The sequence below is a fragment of the Mugil cephalus genome, chromosome 18 (genome assembly GCF_022458985.1).
Source record: "Mugil cephalus isolate CIBA_MC_2020 chromosome 18, CIBA_Mcephalus_1.1, whole genome shotgun sequence".
Classification (NCBI taxonomy): Eukaryota; Metazoa; Chordata; class Actinopteri; order Mugiliformes; family Mugilidae; genus Mugil; species Mugil cephalus.
In genome coordinates, this window is record NC_061787.1 from 6,735,577 (window position 1) to 6,748,561 (window position 12,985).

Below are 12,985 nucleotides of genomic sequence, written 5' to 3' on the forward strand. Positions count from 1 at the left end.
CCGCTATCCATCCCCAGTCACAACTTCACCGTTTCCAGACTATCCGCTCAGCACACCTGAGCCAATAATGTGTAACGCCTCTGCCAGGAAAACCTATTTCACCCCCCCCCCCCCCCCCTCCACCTTTCCTCCCTTTTCAAGCCGCTTCCATCTGAATCCCAGAGGCCATAAAACTGCCCCATACTTAACTTCTCCCAAACCCCTGAACACCACCATATCCACCATACCCCCCCGCCTCCTCCTCTCCGGCCCTTCTCCTGTTCTCTAACTCCTTTCCTGGCTTCATCCCCGAGGGCCTTAAGCCGCCGAGCATTTAACTCCTCCCGTTCCCCCCCCCACCCTTCTCCCCCTCTCTCTTTCTCCCCCTCCAGGCTACTCCAGAGGTTCTTTACAGCCCTGTCATCCCAGCCAAAGCAGTAAAAAAACACATCTGGAATCACACTCTACGTTTCTACGCTCTCACCCCGTGTTTAAGAAGCTCTCCCCCCCCTCACCCCTTCCCTTCCCTTCCCTTTTCCCTCTCTCCTCGCACACAGTCACGGCGAGGGCCACGCCGCAGGAAAAACACTCCCATAACGAGCTACAAACACTGAAATAACACTGTTACCCTAAGTGAAATGTTTCTAATGAGCACTGGAGAGGAGCGTGACAGAGAGGCACACATTTAGGTAGGGGTGGAGCGGCGCTGTGGATGGGAGGGCACGCCGTGAAACAAGACGCAGGCATGTTGGATTTGACTGTATTCATCCTCCCACACAGGCTGAGGCCATTTTGGATCCTGGTCAAGATTCAGTTTCCCTCCCCGCCTGCCTGCGCTTGTATTCTTTCATAAGTGGAGTTTGTTGTATGACCCCGTGTTCGCTCTTTTCGGCTTTTGTGTGAGAAAGTGTCTCCCGGTCTGAAGCGTGACTATATATACATTTAATAAGGGCCTGTGCGGTGTGGTAATGGGCGGTTGGGCTCTGCTATGGTACGGGGAGGAAATGTCAGCAACAGATAGAGAGCTAAGAGAGCGGAGAGAAAACAAATTGATTCCCTTAAATTGCCACCTCATCTGCTCTGATTGAGACTTGTGTGAGAAAACTTTTTTTTTCTACTGCGTTTGCACCTACGTTTGTTTGTGTATCTAATGCATCTGCGGGAGAAAGTGCGAGTCATTCTGCCTTTCGCCCTCAGTTTTCCTGAACCGGCTCCAGTGATGGAGAATAAAAGGCTCAAGAGAAAATTCCTCTTGGCTGTTTTACTCTCCCCATTATTTTCACTGTGAGTGTAAGGAGAAAGAAGAAGAAGAAGAAGAAGAAGAAAGAGGGGAAAACACACAACTCATCCTCACGGACATTCTCTGAAATCAAGAAATGAGAGGAATAACTCCACCAACGTTTCAGTTTCATTTGGAGCCCAGAACCTTTTTAACCAGGACCATGTGCCACTTCTGGGCTGGTTCATGTGTGTGTGTGTGTGTGTGTGTGTGTGTGTCGGTTCGTGTGCGTTTCAGGAGGAGACGGAGGGTCAGGTTTCGGTGCTGAGGGGAGGTGCTCGGCGCTGTAAGAGCGGTGCTGCGGTAGGTAAATAGGGCCCTGACCTAGGCCTGCCAGAGGAACGCTCTCTTCTCCTTCTGCCAGAATCTTTTTTGTTTTGTTTTTTTTTTCGTGTGTGTGTGTGTATGTGTGTGTGTGTGTGTTTTTCTTCTTCTTCTTCTGCCAGACTTGGTGGGGGTGAGGAGGGGGGCGAGGGTGGAGTTTAGACGTATGGCTGGCTATTAACGAGCACCATCGTTTTTCTAATTAGTGCTTTGGGGAATATTTTCTTAAGGACCGTCGACCCTCCCTGTGGAGCTTTTTGGGGGAGAAATGTGCGAGCATGTGTGTGTGTGTGTGTGTGTGTGTGTGCACGTACAGTATATGTGTGTGTGTGTGTGTTTGTGCAGCTTGTGCACAGGTCAGCTTGTGTTTGCATTCAGCGCGTTACTTTTTCAGCTACCCTGACTTTTATGTCGTACTATATACTTCACGCTCACCTTTATCGCATCCTATAGGTGAGGATGGACGCGTGCACACCGTCTCACACACACACACACACACACGCACTCTACACACACAGTTCATTAAATCGAGGGGGTTCAGATCCTCTCCTCCTTCCTGTATTCTCAGAACTCAAGAGCAAAGGAAATTTTCCTTTCTCTTTTCTTCCCTCTCAAAACTTTCTTTTCTCTTTTCTTCCCTCTTCTGCTGTTTCTTTTCAGCTCTCGTCCTCGCTTTGATCCCCCCCCACCACCACCCCTCCACCACCCTTCTTTTCTCCCCCCCCTCAACCCTCCGCCCCTCCACCCCTCCACCCCTCCCAGGGCCTCCAGCCAGCTCACTGGAGCGGTTTCCTGAGTCTGCCCAGATTAATGAGTGTAAGTTAGTGTGTGTGCATGTGTGTGTGAGAGAGAAGGAGGGAGAAAGAATGCCTCAGTGTACCACAAATTGTGAGTGTGTGTGTGTGTGTGTGTGAGTTAGCGTACTGTACGAACCCCTGTGTGTGTGTGTGTGTGTTTGATCTGTGGTCTCCAAACCAAACTTTATTTTGTGGATTTTTTTTTTCTCCACGATCATCAAAGTGAGCGATTCCGCAGAAGACTGGCTCTCTCGTCGCATCTGGGCCGCTTTAAAGAATTCCCCCGATCACAAAGCTGCAGGGATACAATTGCAATCAAGCGGCGGGCGTCTGCAGAAAAAGCCAAAGAAACGTCCCGAACGCTCCGGGCCTCGGCCTGTGTGACACTGTAATGGGGCTGGTTTATGGAGCTGAGGCTGCAGACTTCATTCATATACTCAAGCAGGCGAGTGTACAAACTGCAAACAATCACAATACAAGTGATTAGAATTCCTCCATGAAAATCCAAAGTGCTAAAAATAATCCCCTGATTGGAGCCATGTGTTGAATTCGGGGCGGTGGGGCTACGATTGCGTGTGTGTGTGTGTATACTGTGGTGGGTCGCAGGGAGAGGGAGGAGGCAGCAGAGGGTGGTATGAATCAAACCCGAGTGAAAAAACAGTTTGTCTTTTCTCTGAGCTCTGATAATAACGCCACGTGAGTCCCCGCTGCAGCGCGTTTATTTACTCTCACAACTCTCAGTGTACACACTTTCGCTCTCTCACACACACACACACGCACGTGTACACACTCTCCGTCATCAGGCCCGCCGGCGCACACACACACACAAACACACACACACACAGGCAGGCAGGCACGCACACACACGCAGACGTCTTCCAGCAGACTTACAAATATGGACATAAACATGTAATCACAACCATGCACGGTCCAGTACGGCTCGCAGTTTCTCACTCCTGTCTTCACTGACACACACACACACAGACGGAGGAGGAGGAGGAGGAGTGATTGAGGAGAGGGGGCTCATAATGGCCAGGTGGTTTTAGTTAGGATGTGTTCTACCTGAGAGTGCATGAGAGAAAGAAAAAAAAAAAAAAAAAAAAAAAGACAGTGTATTAGTTTTGTTGGCCACGTAGGTTTCCAAGATATTCGACTTGGGTGGTTCACATAAGTTACAGTAAAATGACACAAAGTTGAAAGAAAGCAGAGATTTTTAGTTTGGGAGAAGGGAGCTTTTGAGTCCTTAAAGGGGAACTCTGGCAATCTGCATTTCTGTAACTTTGAAACCTGCACAAGAGACGAATCAAAAAGAAATTGATAGATGTTGAGATTTACTTACATTTAGTGGGTCGACAGTAGGTCAGACAGAGGTAGCTTCCATCGGATCGTCCTCGTCTCTTAAACTCAACACCATCACCACAAAACAAGATTCTCTTTTAATTCAGAGCTACATTCAAATTCCACACTAAAAAATACAAATATAAATCACAGTTAAATATATCGTTCATTTTCAAATCCACATTAATAGCGTGCGCTGCAAACTGAGTATTTTGACACATCGTTATTGAAAGGTTCGCACGATTGCACAGATTCATACAATATAAATGCTGAAGTTGTGTGATGTATATAAAGTCTAAAAGAGCCACAACTTAGGTATTTGTATATATAATGTGTGCACACAAGGGCAAATGTGTGTATCGTACAAACTGGATGACTAGCAATGGTTAGAAAACGGGTACAAAATGAGAAATTAAGCATTTTATCATTTACTACTACTACTACTATAAAAAAAGATCAACCGTACGGTAGTTGTGCAAGTGTCACTTGTACACACATTTTACCATTTGTACAACTTGTCTGAACGTACATAATCTGTGTAATCTTGTTCCATGTCTTCATTTGTGCCATATTGTCCTCGCGCAGTGACTCTTATGACTACGCACCTCCGTTTAAGCGAAATACTTTGCCCTTTACGTGATTTCATCCATGATTTCTCCGTAATTCAGCCGGATGCAGTCGGTATCTTTTACAGAGCGAGTCATTAAGTCACTCTCCTTTGAACTCTGCTGCTGGAGTGTCTCTCCAGATCCAGATTGACTCATAAAGCCTCCATTGTGGGGTGGGGTGGGGGGTGGGGGGGACCCACCATCAGCCCTTATCAGCCTGTCATAGCTGAGGGCGCTGCCATGGCAACAGAAGGAAAACACAGTGTCGTCTGTCACATCTGCTCCGGCTGTGATGTCATGTCCGAAGACACACGCTGTAAACACTTTGCAAGACGTGTGAGCTGCTAACTTTGTCGTCACGCACCGCCAGGCGCGACAATCGATAATCGCCATCGGTGGCGCCGTGAGTGGTCCGCGCCGCTGTCAGTCACCGCCGGCGAGCCCCCGGGTCCACTCCGAGGCGGGCCCGGAGAGAAAGTGGGCGGGATGTCCTCTGGGAACGCGTGGTTGGACAGCAGGGCTAGAAGGCAGTGTCTGCTTATTTGATAAGAAGTCGTCCGTCAGGAAGGAAAATAAACAGTCGAGCGTGCTGCTACTGCAGAGCCAGAGGAAGAGCTGTTACTGGAGCACAACACAATATTTACACTGCTGGACCGACACACATTCGCGCAGACACCAGCGCATACTGTATACCTGCACGCGTCAGGGGCTGCGTAAACTCCGGGAGATGTGTACATAGGGACAGAGGAAACAGGTGTTAGGACGGAAAACATTTGAAAGACATCATTTAGCCGGACAAACAATAAAGATTTGGCCTCTGTGCGCACACATGCGTGAGAGTCGAGTCACCGCGTGCTGGAAAAGTGGACGGTACGGGATCTTTTGAACTGAAGAAAATAAAAATGCTTCTTGCTCACACCGTTCCGATTGTTTCCTCACTGTTTCGTCTGCCCTCCTGGCTTGTTTTGTGTGTGTAAAACCGTTAACTACTACGCACACGTGCTTTACGTTTTCAGGGGAACAATCTGCAAACCATTTCGTCGATTTGTAAATGTTTGGTGTATATTCTCCACCTGCTGCAGAGCTATCGATGCCCGTTCATTTCAATCCAACCTGTAATTCTCATGCACGCATCACAATGAAATGTTTCACCGGCCCACACAAGATCTCCGTCTAAATTTGCAGCATGCACTTTGCAAAGTTGCTGTTTTCCATATATTTAAACATATACCATGAGGTGTATCTTGCATGGATCGGCCCCGTTAGCATCTAACGTCTCGCTGCACCTCGTAAGGTGTTATTGTGTCCGACCCCTGCGCTCGTATTCGGCCAGCATGTGAAAGCATCTTGTTTGTTTACACAAGAGAAGGAGGGGAGAGCCGAGGGACCGTGAGAGTCCTGACCTCTTGGCTCTGGGCCCCGCCCCTCTGGCTGTGACTGACAGATAGCATCAGTGCAGCTCCTTATCAGCTCCCTGCCCTCCGATCTGGGATCTGCCTCCCAGCGCTGGAGGGGGAGGAGAAAGGGGGCGTGTGTGTGTGTGCCAAGCCGAGAAGGGCACCGAAGACACACAAACACGCCGATTCGTGTAAATATACGAACAGGTACGGTTATGTACAGAAACCGTTGCTGTTTGGTTGATTTATGGGGCAATTACAGCAACATGTGAGTCACTTAATACGGAGGGGGGAAAAAAACACAGTCTAGTTTCTGTTTGAGCAAAGAGCCCGGGCAGCTTTATTTCATGAATTAATTCTCTCTGCTTTCTCCGTCAGAATTAGTCATAATGAGAGTCGCTGCCAGTGGACTGCTTGTATATGTGTGCGTGCGTGGGTGTGTGTGTGTGTGTTATTGCTCTTGGATTGTCGGCCTCTCCGTGTTTGCGGCCTGTGTTTGGGAGTCTCTGTAAGTCATTTGGAGTGTTTTTTGGAGGGGGTGAGATCATGCTTCACTGCTGACACTGAACATAAAGACGCATTGAGAGGAGTGGGAACATAGGCCAAGTCTGGAGGTACGGGGGAAACAGGGATCTGCGTGCAGACGCACACACACACACACACACACACACTGTTCCCCTCTCTAAGGGCAGCGAGTGGAGAGGGCTCCCGAGGGCCAAGGGGACTATCGTTTTCCTCGTTAATTATGACCGTCTGGCAGGCTGGAAAGCAGGAAGTCAGAGAGGGAGAGATGGAAAGAGGGAGGGATGGTAGATAGATGATAGGAGGGGGAGGGAGGAGGGGGTGAGTCAAAATAAGGGAGGAGAAGCTAAAGCCAAGATGGATGATGGGAGGAAAGAGGGAAGGCCAAGGAACGATGGGGGAGTGATAGAGAGACAGATCCAAATAAAACCATATGCAGGGAGGGTTTGGATGATAAAACCAGGTGCTTGATAAAAGGTGGAATGTCAGACTTTGAGCCTTGTCAGGTTTTTGGATGCCTCCCTCCTTTGCTCTCCACTCCCTAACGTCTGATATACAACATACACCCCGTGACCCCTGCTTTCGTTCAACCCCCTGACCTCTGCGCGCTCGAGCCTATAACTTAACTCCCAACCTTTCATGCCACGCAGCTCCTGCGACGGGCCGCTCCTCGCCCAGCGCCGCTGAGAAAAAAACCCGAGACACGCAGCAGAAAGCGCATATTAATGTTTGTTGTCTGAAAAGTGAAGTGCTTTAAGGGCAGCTCAGGCCAAACAGTTATACGAGCCGCGCTGAGCGGAGTGGCTCTTGGATTTAACTGGCTCCAGGTCCAATTAGGACTGTCTGCCGCATCTGGACACAGTTAAGAGTTCGAGTCAAAACTCACACTTCACTCCAGAAGGGATATAAAGTCACAACTCGCAGGCTGCGGGCCACTTAAGCGTTAATGCCGCGAAGAGCGAGGCAGCATTTACTGCCGCTGTACCGGCCCGTCGCAAAAAGGCCACGCTGATAAAAACCCCAGAAAACGGAGAAGGCAGCGTGAGATGCAGCGGGGGCTGTGCTGCGCTGCTGTCAGATTGTGTCAGTGAGAGGATTCTTTCCATGTTGCAACATACTAGTTACGTTTGAGGGTTTTGCTGCTGAGGGCAAACAATTACTGGAAAAATAGCACGATCAAAATCCCTACGCTAACAACACAGCGAGTTTTCTCTTCAAATGTCTATTAAATCCACTGACTCGGGCCAATCGCGAATACTGCTGCCGCTATAAATCTGTGGTGGGTTTTTGCATTCAATTACAGTATGTTGACGCACAGCCTTTCCGCATGCTTGGCCCTTACTGTTTGTCTAATCAACTCCAGAATAAGTGTTTACCTCTGTTCACTCACGATCCTATTGGTGCCTTCGTTCGATGATTAATGAGGAGAGATGATGATGACGCGCGCGCCGGCTGGAATCAAACAAACTGCGACACTGTACACCTACACGGATCAGGCATAACATTATGACCACCTTCCACATATAGAGGGCAAGCACGTGACGTGACAGCTGGCGGAGTCTCCATGGTTACTACATGGTTAGCAGCTTTAGCTTGAAGCATAGGCTTTAATAGCATCTGAATTGTAATTTTTTGTTTAAAAAAAAAAAGGTGAAGAGCTGTTGCGTGATTGACTGAACCAACAGATTTGAAAAGCAAAAGCAGATATCTCCAACAGCAAAGAAAGGAGAAGTAAATGGATCCTCGCATTGGAAGAAACAGCTGGAATCCAGACACTGAACCCTGGTGCTGTGGTTCACATTTAGTGTCAGGTAATATTTATTTTTGATGAAGTCAGACCTTACTTGTTGTTTTGGCGTAGTTACGGTCGGCATGACTTAACTATTTCAGTTCCAACAGGAAATAACAAAAACAACTAGAAAATTCCCTCTGGGAAATTTTGAAGGGGCTACGGGGGCTAATGCCGGTGGTACCGTCTCTGTCGACATGGGAGTTAGCACAGTTAGTCTACATTTAGCACAGTTAGCACACAGTTAGCACACTTAACCCACATTAACTGCAGTTAGCATACGGCTAGAAGAGTTAGCTTACGGTTAGCACAGCATCAAGCTGTAGGGGTTAGGCCTCGGGCATTTCCCCGTAGACCTAATAATTGTATGGCTAACATTACTTCTTAGTAAAGCTCTTAGCGTTAGCATCTTTTATTTAGCTACATTTATCATAACTGAAATGAACTTAAATTAACTGAAACCGAGACTAGTCCACTTTTCCAAATTCTATCTATCCTAGTTCGTAGGGATCGTCCAGTTGTCCTTGATTTGATCTGATAATCCACATTTTCCTCCTTTGCAGGATGTTGTTAGTGGGGGCCTTTCAGGGGAGAGGCCTCTGTGGATCATCCCACAGTTATCAGTTTGGGATCTAGTGGATTTGGAGGCCAGGTCAACACCTTGTTCCTTTCTTCATGTTTTTTGAGTTGCTCCTAAACCGGTTTTGTGCGTCTGCATCCCGCTGGGGACGGCTGCTGCCATCATGGACTGTCATATATGGGGAGCTATGGGGGAGGAGGAGGAGGAGGAGGAGGAGGAGAAGGAGGAGGGTGCTCCATGTAAATAACATCCACTCAAATGCCAAAAGTCCAAAAGTTTCCCAGAAGAACATTGAATTGTCACAATATTATCAGTGTTACTCACTTCTGCGGTTGGTGGTCATAATGTTGTGGCTGATGCATGTGCCGCTAACACTTTATTGTTGCAGCGAATATAAGTTCATAAGTATAAAATTTGCCTCTGAGATGTGGAGGAGGAGAATCAAAAATACTCAGTTATAAGTGGAAGTCAGGAATTAATGTTGAACCACCTAAATAAAGGGGAAGGAATAAAAGGAATATTGGTTTCGAAAACTACTAGATGGGACAGAGTCTCGGTCAGAAATGGAAAAAAACTTTCAGATAGTTTTAGCTTAAAGCAGTGACGGCGACCCACTTGTCGAGCTGCAAAACCTCTGGAACAAATGCAGCCACTAAAAACAAACCGAATGAAGCTAAGAAAACAAATGGCATCACTGCTGCCATGGTACAATAAAAAAAAGAAAACAGTTGCAGAAAATTATGGCCCCATAGTCTCAGTGTTACCTCTGAGAAGAAAAAACAACATCTAATCAGAGCAGTCACACAGCACATTCCACATCATGACACACACACTTACACACACACACACACACACGGCAACTCAGCCTGAGGTCTGACCCCACCTGAGCCTGGATCTCTGTCTCAACAGCACAATCACACTGGAATGAGAACCAATAACAGCCTATTACCCTCCACATCCCTCCAACACACACACACACACACGCACACACTGAAAGTAAGCTTTACATCAGTAAGAATGGAAAAGAACAATAAAATCTCCGGATATGAAAAGCTCCCGAGGCAGAGATGCACAGTTAAAGTACAAAATACTCCCTCTTTGTGTGCATGTGTGCACACGTGTTTTGTGTGTTTGTACTTTTAGAGAGGACTTCTGAAAAGAAGAAGGAGAAGAAGAAGAAAAAAAAGATGCAGTAAATCTCTTCTCCCTGCAGAGACCGAATGTCTGGATATGAAGCCGAAGGCACAGGCAAGCTAAGGAATAACTTTACAGTTTACTCCGCTGGTATTTTGTTATATAAATTCATGCGAAACAAATGATAACGTAACAATCTAAGATGTGTCATTAGAGGCTTTTCAGTTTTCAGTGGGTGTTTGTTTTGTGGGATGGTACTTCGACTTTTGTGGCATTAAGGAGGGCAAGACTGGTTAGGTTATCATGAAAAAATGAGGGATTACTGAATAATGCATTAATTGTCTTGAGGAATAGCTCCAGCTAATGTTCCAGAGGGGACGTTTTCAGTGTCTCTGCACAGATCCCTGGTTAACTAGAGCATTTTTATTTATTTTTTGAGATGTTTGTGGTATTTATTTGACTTTATTTGATGTATTTAGTACGGCTGCACATACAGTATGCCACAGTCATGTTTTTGTGATAAAAATCTTAAGTAATTGTTGAGTTGCTCCCCTTTTGTGCTGCTGTACGCTAAGGTCGGCTAACAGCGTTAAAAACTATTAGTTTTTCAGACATGAGAGGGGAGTAGCTTTTATTTTTAATCAGAAACTCGAGGAAAATTTGCTCTTTTAAAGTCGCAAACGTCTGCTCCACTTGGTTAAAGTTTTTGGAGGTACGTGATTTCACAGGAAACTTACTTAAGCAAAGTATCTGTGTAGTTTATCGTCCTCTGGTCATGAATCACGAAACATGAAGTTACAGTTCAGAGGTCAGAAAGCACCATCATTCACTCCTCTATGAAGACATTTTCCCATGAGCTCCTTCTGTAATTTTTTTATATCAGGACCGGAGGAAAAAAAAAGAAGAAGAAGAAGTAGTTGTAAAAAAAAAAAAAAAAAAAAAAACAGATGACTCTGGTCCCTGCTTTGAATCTCTCCGGACAGCTCTGACATGTGCTCTGCAGTTCTTCAGCTCACATGGGTTTATTTTTAGACGTATATGCTAAGAAAACGTAAGGAAGTGGAACTCCTGCCACTGTACTGTTGACTCTACCTCCCATCATGCTTCATTTAATCCTTTTTTTTTTTTTTTTCCAGATACTCTGATGGTGCTATGTGTCACGGATAGAAGGGCCTTTTATGAAGACACCGGCCTGTATAGAAACACCTGTTGTTTGAATGTCTGGGTTATTGTAAGGATTTGAACCGTGACTTGGGGGTGCTCGTGCAGCGACCAGCAGCTCGTTTCTCCTGAGAGTGCAGACGAATCCTGTTGCTGTTGTTTTTAACCAAAGAGACGTCTGTCTCTCTGGAGGATGGGTCACATCCTCAATACAATATTCACACATCTACGTCACGCCGCCGTTCGCTCTGCCTTTACTTGCCGTCGGGGATGACTCCATGAACGCGGTACAACAACATTCACCCTGATACACCCTCATACTGCAATAACAGCGATTTGGCAGAATCATGCAGAATCACAGCAGTGAGATGCAAAAAAAAGAAAAAGAAAAAGAAAAAATTGCATGTAGAGACATGCCATCAGCCCACATCATCCAACTGAACCGCTGTCATGTTTTTAAAATGCAGTAAAACAAAAACAAGCCGCGGACATACCTGCAGACCTGGAGTTCCTACGGCGGCGCTGATATTATTTTCTTTTAAGGTCCAGTGAAGAAGATTTAGTGGAGAATGCAGCAAACTGAATACCACTAGTATCAGCCTCCTCTTCCAAGAGTATAAAGAGAATAAGAAGAAAGGGGAGAAAAAAAAAAAAGTGACTGCTGGACTACAAACATAATGGCTCTCGAAGGAGAAGGACTTTGTCATTATGTGGATACAAAAGGCTTGTTTGAGGCTCACTTATTTTCAGAAGATTATATACAAATGAAAACATAATTATCGAAAGTCTGATTATTATTATACTCTATTCCATTCCTGCCTTTAACTTAAACCAAATGGTGTTTACAGTGACTTGAACAAAGCTTTCTGTTCTTTTACAGGAAAAGTTGTAAAGTTTTAGAAAGTGTATGTTTTCATTTAGACAGCAGTTTTTCCCCCTTTTTATGCCAGTTTAAGTTAAGCTAAGCTAATAGATTTAGCTACATGTTTTTGCATGAGAGAGATGCTCCTTTTCTCGCCTAACTCTGCAAAAAAAGAGTTAAATTAAGATAAAGTGAACCATTTAAAAGCCTGTAACAGCAGCATAGACGTATATGCTAAGAAATATATATGGTAAGTTAGTTTAAAGTGTCTTTAAAAGAACTAAAATTTGAATTGCAGTCTTTGAATTGCATCCCCTCAAGTCGTCTGTAATGAACAAGTTAAACTTGTAAACTCCACAAAGACTGCAGCCAACAGGCAGCTAGCAGGTATGTTCTGCATCTGTGTGAAATGAAATAACTCTTCATGTCAGCAGGTTTTTTTCTAATACTAAAAAAAAAACAAAACACTGCTATTAACTTGGAAGGTAGGAAGAGTTACAAAGAAGGCTGGCCTGTCCTGAGTCATAGTCAGTATGTTTACATATACATGAAAAAACGCCTTTTTGCCTTAATCTGACTTTAACTGGACAGCATAAGTGCTTGTAAACACATTACTCCGACTAAAATCTCCTTATCTGATTAAGACACCCTAATGATGCGATTGGAAATCAATTTTCTCCAGCATGTAAACACCTTAATCAGACTTTAACTGGACAACACATGTTGTGCCACAACCTCTGTGCTGGTGTGTGACCCCAGAACAAAAACATGCAAAAAAGCTGGTCGCAGAGGAAGAAGGTAAACAGTAGAAGAACCACCTGAGGGATAGCACCATCTTATCTGCACCTTAAATAGCGCACACATTACGTACGACATTAAAAAAAGTGAATTATTATGCATCTGATTGTTGGTTGAAATGCCGGTCTGCCACATGAACGACTTTTGCGTATTACATGATGTAACAGGTCAACCAGAAAAGGACATGAGACACATATCGCCACCTAGTGTTAAGGAGGAGGACATGTTCCTGTCAGTTATTCGATTTTCTCTGTTGCATGTAAACTGGGACAAGGACTGTAGTCAGAAAGTTGAATTTTGAGCTTAGCTCGATTAACCTGAGTGATCTACAGTTTATTGATTCTAGATGATCATGTTGCTGTGAACATAGGTAAGTGTGCATTGTTCAAATTCAGACAAAGATGTAAAATGAACCAG